The sequence below is a fragment of the Marmota flaviventris genome, chromosome X (assembly GCF_047511675.1).
Source record: "Marmota flaviventris isolate mMarFla1 chromosome X, mMarFla1.hap1, whole genome shotgun sequence".
Classification (NCBI taxonomy): Eukaryota; Metazoa; Chordata; class Mammalia; order Rodentia; family Sciuridae; genus Marmota; species Marmota flaviventris.
The window spans coordinates 77034900-77042848 of NC_092518.1; the positions used below are offsets into that span (position 1 = coordinate 77034900).

Here is a 7949-nt window from a genome sequence, read left to right on the forward strand (position 1 = left end):
CAATACCTAATTTTATTTATTTTTTAATAGCACTCAATACATATGGATAAACACTCATCTTCATTCCAACACTATATTGATGACAGAAAATTGGATGAAGAAAGAAACATTTCTTTTTTTTTTTTTCCTACTAGGAAGTACTTTAATCGTTTTTCTTAGGAAAAAAAAAATGTCCAAACACCTAACAGTTCACATTTCAAAAACAGAGTAATGGTTGAGTGGGGTGTTTAGGAGTTGGGATTTGGGAATATAAGGAAGAAATGTTGGTATCCTGCTTCTTATAGATGGATGGCATAGATTTATAAACAGGAGATTTTGGGCTGCTAGGCCAGTATCAAAACCAATGGAATGACAAATATTTCTATAGAATTTCTTTCCTGATGTCTCCTCTCTTCCACAGAAATACACCATACAAAGCCCAGTAGCAGATAGCTTAGGATCTGGTCTTCCCCTTGAGTAGGAACAGGACTGAAGGGAAGGAAGATCGCTCTTGAGTTTCCATGCTTTCCTCTTCCTCTCCTTGAGGTGGTTCTTCTGTATTCTCCTCCTCTTCCTCTCCTTCCTTCTTCTCAGGTGGCTTCTCGTAAGCCTTTTCTGAAGGTGTCACTATCACTCCATCCCAGGTAGATATTTCAGAAGCAAGATAGCTGGCATCACCCTCCTGGCCAAGGATCTTCCTAAAGCCACCGTGTGAGCGGATTCGAACCAGAGTCTGAGCTGTGTAGCAGACCATATCCTGCTGTTCCAGGGTCATGACCATATGTACTCTGAAGTTGCCGCTTTCACAGGGGTCAGTGATACCCACTGATCCTGGAAGAAACAGTCCTGCAGCCAGAATCTGCAAGCAATGCCTGTATGCCACATTTAGGGCCAAAGGCTGTCTGGTGGGGTTATTCATCACAGCGTAGTGCCCAAGTAGGTCAAGGATCCAGGGTATGAGGGGCTCAAAGCCAGGAAAACGAATCCATAAGTCCTTCAGCAGTCTGATGAGAACTTTAACTGTGGACTGAGAAGCATTTTCCTCAAACCAGAGGGCATGTCAGATGGCTGCTAAAGCACTCTGCAACACCTTGATATCCAAGTGGAGTTCTGGGTCCAGTTTTCGGAGATTGGGTGGCACTGTTGTAATGAGAATCTTCACTGTAGCATCAGAAGAACTGATTTCAAAACCAGTTTCATTGGTCAGCATGGCCAAAACTTCAGATGGATCCTGTGCTCTTAAACTTTCCACGACTTTGTTCCCCAGGGCAGCAACAGCTTCCAATGTTGGCAGAATCTTTAGTATTACCACCAGGTCAGCTACATTGTGTCCTGTAGTCATTGTTCCCTTTTTATATGATCCTACCTGTCTGACTTCTTCAATTTGCACTTCAAATGTCCCCGGAGCCACAATCAAATTGTCGATCACATTGTTTATTTTTGTCACCAGAGAAAGGATTACGCCTGTTCAGCAGAATTGGGAGCAAGGTCCTGATTCCTCTTCAGCAAGGCTTCACTGAAGGAAGTTTCATCAGGTGCTGGCTTGACTCGAGGGAAGGCCATTTCACACAAATAGAAATCGAATGGGATATGTGGCAAGAAGGGCCTGAACCCTCCTCCTGGTCTCCCTCTGGAACCAAAGTGCCCACCGCGACCACAGCCTCAGTCACCCCTCATGGATCCCTTAATCCTGGATCAAGAAACATTTCTGATTTAACTATTTTTATTTGTTTTATATAGAAATGTTGCATAGTCATAGCAATGAAAATATCCAAGAAAGGCCCATCTAATAATGTATAACCAGATGAAAATTTCCAATTTCTACATGTTTGTATTGGGAATAACCAAAGTTGCCTAAATTTGAGTACTATTTCTTTAAATGGATTAGTTTAAGTGCTGTTTTGAAATAATCAATTGTTTGACTTTTAAAATTAAAGAGGAACAATTTACCAAGGAATGATAACTATAGTGTGCTGAATTTCTACTCTTCTATTTGATGTTATATTCTAATAATGTTAGTATTTAGTTTTCATATTAGTGTTGGAGATATTCAATAGTAATCAAATGCTTGAAGTTCTTGTAGAGTTTTAAAATCTGATTAAAGTAGGGACTACAATTTTTGGTTTCTACTTCAATACAGAAGCATGAAAGAGTTTTAAAGTGAAGTCTAACAGTGTTAACAAAATTCTTTTGGTTTCACTGCTGATATTATCAATCTACCCTTGCAGAATGTCAACTGCTAAACATATTCCATCCCTGGGCTGGCACAGTACTAAGAAATTGACTTTACCATCTGGCTTTCTAGCATTTTTATCAAGTCTTTTTAATTAGGTTCAAATCGGTGATCTCCACCTTTCCTTGCCTCTACCTTTTTCAGTGCCATTAAGACAGAACTCATTTCCAGTGCACTGCAGTGTGCTCAAGTGGAACTTAAATTGAATAGTATTTTCCCCCAGGTTTTCACACCTTACATATGCTAGCAAAAGTCATGTCATGCTTGCCCAGTAGTGCATATAATTCAATTTTTGTTTTATTAAGATAAGAAGATGACCATTACATTACAAAGCCATGCAGCCTTAAGAGACCTAAATGAAAAATGGGACCATAGTTAGAGAAATTAAAGATCTCTTCAAGGTAAGGAAAAGGAAGGGAGAGCACTGAAATTTTACCCTTGAACTTAAACCACTGAAACAATATGTATAATAGAAATGTTAAAAAACATTTTCAAGTTAATCCAAGTGTTTCACTCTCCTACAAAAATACTTCCACGGGGTTTACAAGAAAATGAAAAGCTGGTCACATTTGGTTATGTCAAATCTCTGCTGTTAATTTGAAATGATCCCAATTCAATAAAAATCTATCCTCTGCAACAGAAAGCTGGTCAGGCAATGGGAACTCATTTCTCCCTCTCCTTTGGCAGTAGAGCTAATTGGAGGTTGTATTATAGTTAGTGTGAATTTTTTTTTCCTTGAAAAGGAAGAGTCGAGCAGTTGTTAAAACATAGCCAGCTTACCACCTTCATAATATTCACCTCAGGAGGACCCCATATTATTTAAATATAAAATTGATTTCTAGAGAATGAGAGGGTAGAGACAGAAAGAAGTTTTACAGGATGAATGCTCAGGTATATTTCTAAGAAATATCCAAAGCATTAAAGCCCTTTATTCATTCTTGATTGAAACAATGCATGTTTTTTTTCTGTGGTAACATTGAGATGTGCATTATAAACTAAAACAGGACCAAAAAGACTGGCTTTTCCTAATTCACTAAGACAGTAATATGAAGAGCAAGATTCAGAGCTCAGAGACTCTGCCACACCAATCTGCCATACAGGCAGCCCAGAACAAATTGAGCAGACCACACAATTCATTCCTATATAATCTGGCATGTATAAATAGATTAAATTGCACTGTTAAATTCAAAATGCTGATTCTGGATTTCAAAGGTAGAACATTCAATGGATTGTGATTTTCTAAAATATGCTATGGTTTGGATTTAAAAAAAAAATCTGACCAGCAGAGCGACTACTCAGGGATTCTATTCACATTTTTTTCTAAGTGGTTCTAAATAGTACCAAGGATTCTTCCCTATGAACACTCAAGTTTGAATTTCCCATTTCTCTATTTTTAAAATATTTGTAGGTGTAGATGGACACAATGTCTTTACTTTATTTATTTATTTTCATGTGGTGCTGAGAATCAAACCCAGTGCCTCACACATGCTAAGCAAGTGCTCTACCAACTGAGCTATATCCCCAGCCCCTCTGTTTCTCTTTCAAATATCCTACCTACTCCCTAAAAGAAAAAGAATATAGGTTAGAAGATCTGTGTGCAATACCTGTTCCTATTTACTTCAAATATTTGGAATGTAGGGGTATTCAAATTCAAGGTAAAATTGTATAAAAGGGGAATCCCATTGCCCCCACAAAATATATTTTTTCACTGAGTTTCGCTCACCAGGGTATAACTTCCTGCAATCTCTAGATATTCTGCTCTCTAAGCATTTTATAAATATATGTATGCTGCAGGAACTGCAAAGTTCCATTTTCATATTTTTCTGCATAGGGTGTGTAGTGTCATTCTGGGACCAGCTTCAACCTTTATTATGCTAACCCATAGCTACAGTCTTTGGTGGCAGTTTTAGTGACCCTGAAATAATTTATATATTTTTAGAATCCTCTCCTAAGGCAGCCAAGGCAACCATAGATTATTAAATTCATTGAGGTTTTTCCTTTTTACACATTTTTTAACTGCAGATGTGCTAAACCATTCAGCAAAAATGCAGGGTACTGCAGAACAAGTAGAGACCTGCAGAGCTGTAATAATTACAGGATAATGTAGAACTAAAATAATTCTTCTGAATGTTGAGGTTTAATATCATCTTTCTTTTCCTCTGCATTCCCAGTGGAACAATTGACTCAATTTCTCCATGCACAAATCTTTCACAACCTCTTCTTAACTTTCTGCATTCTTCTTCCAGCTTGACTTTGTACTGGAACCCATGTCTCCCACTCCACTGAAATCATCACATTTTAACCCACCAGGCCTTATTGGTCCATGTCTATACTTCAACACTATATTTAAGAATCAGTCTTAGCCAGAGGAATTATTTAACATTCTAAGTAACAAATTTTGACATGTTTTCCCTTCCTCCAGTAATAAGTTCAAATTCCTTAAGGATCCACTTCTCAGACAAACTTAGTAGCACAATGAGTTCAAAGAGGAAAGTCTTCCAAAGGGAATATAGAATTTCCAAACCTCTAAAGACCTATGACACCCGCCTAAAAGTGATGCCTCTGCACTATATTTCTAGGACCTGGTTAACAATCAAAGATCTTAATCCTTTCTTTTAAATAGTAAATATGACAAGATAGCCTTAAAAAGTAAGGCAAGTAATTTTCCATGAGTGTGCTGTTTGTTTCACTTGGCACAAATAGTTACTCATCCTTGGCGAGTAGATAATTACAAGGCTTTTTGTTTCACAGACCATCTATGGCCTAATAATATTTCAGTAGAAATTTCCTAGTGAACAAGTCACCTTGTGATTTGTAGTCATGCTAGCCATAAATCTTGGTCATAGGTTAGGAACAGACTCAAAATTTTGTCAGCAATTCATGTTATGCTATGATATCTCATTTGGCTATAATATGATAAAGTGTGACAGCTACAGCCTGTGACTAATCATGGCCTCATACCGAAGCCTTCTAATGTGGAAAGCAAGATTTCAGAGAGTCTACTGTATGAAAAGAAGCTGCTTCACCCATCAAGCAATGTTTAGTTGCACTTCTAGCTTCTACTTTTTGAGAAAGGATAGAAGGTGGAGGAATGGCAATGATTGATAGGCTTTTCATAGTTTCAGATTTCAAATGATTTATCATCATAATATTCCTGGATCAATATTAGTATTTTCATTTTTAGGTGGTAGGAAACTGAACCAAAAATACTTTTCAATATTACCTTAGACAATTCATGGAAGAGAAAAAATGAAGGTAGATAGATAGAGTTCAGATATTTTTAATTATATATGAATAATTCAGTTTATCCACATTTTGATAATTGAAAGTAGGAGGCACAAAAACTACTTCTCATAGCAGAAGTATGAAAGATGTAAGAAGTTGACATGTAGCCTACCTTTTATTGGCTTTCCACTTTTCAAAACCTAATGGATTGCTTCCTGCTATAGAGTCTGCCAGAATGCATAAAAATATTTCAAATATCCAGAGAAGCTTCACATCCATTGATCAGGGTTTATATATTGATTTGTGGCTAAGAGAGACCCATTGTTTCCACTTCTATCTGTTGTAATGAAAATGGAATGCATGCTAATTTGAACTGAAAGTAGATATGTAATGACAGAGTGTTGTCTCTGGTGTTTTGTTTTTTTTTTTTTCCATTTTGGTCTAAGAATTTTGGTTACATCAAATCATGCAATTTGTTAATGATCACAATAAGAAGCCAAGCCAACTCTGACATTCCCTGAAGTCATCCTCAAATCAAAAGATATGTTTTCAGGATCTTCGATACACAACTGTTAATTGTAGAAGTTTGAGTCTGGATCAGGTAGAATCTAAAAGGAAGGATAAATATTTTCAAGCTTTTAAAATCACACACACACACACACACACACACACACATACACATACACACCCTATCAATATGTCATTCATATGTTTCATTCATGGGGATGTTTATCAGGTTCAATCCCAGGCAAAATAAATTCATACAGCTTTTGTTCCATAGAAATTTATACTTTAAATGGAATGGTGTAAACATATATTAAGGACATAGAAAAATGGAAAGAATAATTTAACAAGTCCAAAAGTGACATTTTGAAAACTAAGTCATGGTAGATTCCTAGAAGGGGTAGAATTTTCAGAATCTTTTGACTGATTGTGAAAAAACAGCCTAATTAAGAGAAACTTTAGAAGGTACAGATGAATGGCATAAATGGATGTTTAATAAAGGAGACCTAAGGAAAAAAAAATAAAGGAGACCTATTAAAAGTGTATGGAACATTCAAGAGGATAATAAGACAAATTAAATGAAGATGAAAGATAACTAAAAAAATCATTTGGAGCCCATCATCGTGGTACACTCCTGTAATCCCTGCAACTAGAGAGGCTGGGGCGGAAGCATGGCAAATTTGAGGCCAGCCTCAGCAACTTACCAAGATCCTAAGCAATTTAATAAGACCTTGTCTCGAAATAAAATAAATAAATAAATAAAAGGACTGGAGATATGTCTCAGTGGTAAAGTGCACCTGGATTTAATCCCCACTACTAAAGAAAAAGAAGTCATTTGGCCAACCTTTTTTACTATGGACAAGATAAAAACCTAAGCTATTCCTTAAAAATTGGCAAATTCCCAAATTCGTTGAGTTCTTTAAACTGGTTTCTTCATTTAGCAGGTAATTTCTATAATCTCACAGCTTTTGATCTTTTCTGATATGATTTTTAACCAACTTAATCCTCCTACTGTTATCATCAGAGCTTACTTTAGAGGGAAAAATGAAATTTAACAAATATTATAGGCTAATCCTCAGAATTCTTGGTCTTATTAAAACATACACCTACAACTCCTAAAATATGGACTATAAATCAGAATTTTATGTGATTTCAATTAATGTGAAAAACTTTATTTAGACCCCAAATACAGTGGTTGGATATTATGTCTTTCTTGTTTATCACTGTACTGCTAACCTTATTCATTTTCTAAAATGATGTTATTGTTATAAACTGTTTTCTTTTGATATGGATATGACCAAAAACATTACTGTGAGACCCCAAATTCTTCTTCATTTTTTCCATCTGAAGTATGATCTTCATATATCTATTGGCAGTATGTCAATCCTGAAAAATGCTGCTTATTTTTGTAGCTCTACTTTTACTTTTGTCATCCAAATGAAAAAATATGGACGTTCATATGTCTGCTCAAATTACTTCACTTCAAATATCTTTTGAGCACCTATTATATGTTGGGTATCACACTAGGCCTTAGAGATATAAGAACACTGGTCCAAGTCATTATCATCTTTCATCTGGAAAACTATAAACCTTCTAAAGTGTTCTCTGCCTTCAGGATGGCTTTCCTCCAATCTTGTCTCCACTCTGCAAACAAAATGAACCTTCTAAAACTAAAACTTAGTTGTCCCACTCTGCTGCTTAAAATTCTTTAAATGGCTTCATTATGATGGCTCCAAAATAGTCTCAATATCTTACCTTGGTTTCCATAGTCTTGTGTAATCACCATCTTTATTCTGCACCATTCCACACTTAGGTTGCAGACATACTACATTTCTTTTTCTTCCTTGGGAGCTTCATATAGTTTCATTCACTTAAAATATTCTAGTTCTTTTCCTACTCAATTCTCCCTCATTAGCTCATTCCTAAACATTTTCAGGCCTCAGCTTAAGGGTCACCTTAGGGTCCTATCACTTCAGAGTTTACAATGTAAGTTGTATAACATCCTGTT

At 36.2% G+C, this 7949-nt stretch overlaps 1 pseudogene; it reads right to left on the reverse strand.

Annotated features, from left to right (window-relative positions):
- Window positions 1-376: 376 nt before the first annotated feature.
- On the reverse strand, window positions 377-1656 carry LOC114090320 (interleukin enhancer-binding factor 2 pseudogene; annotated as a pseudogene).
- Window positions 1657-7949: the final 6293 nt, after the last annotated feature.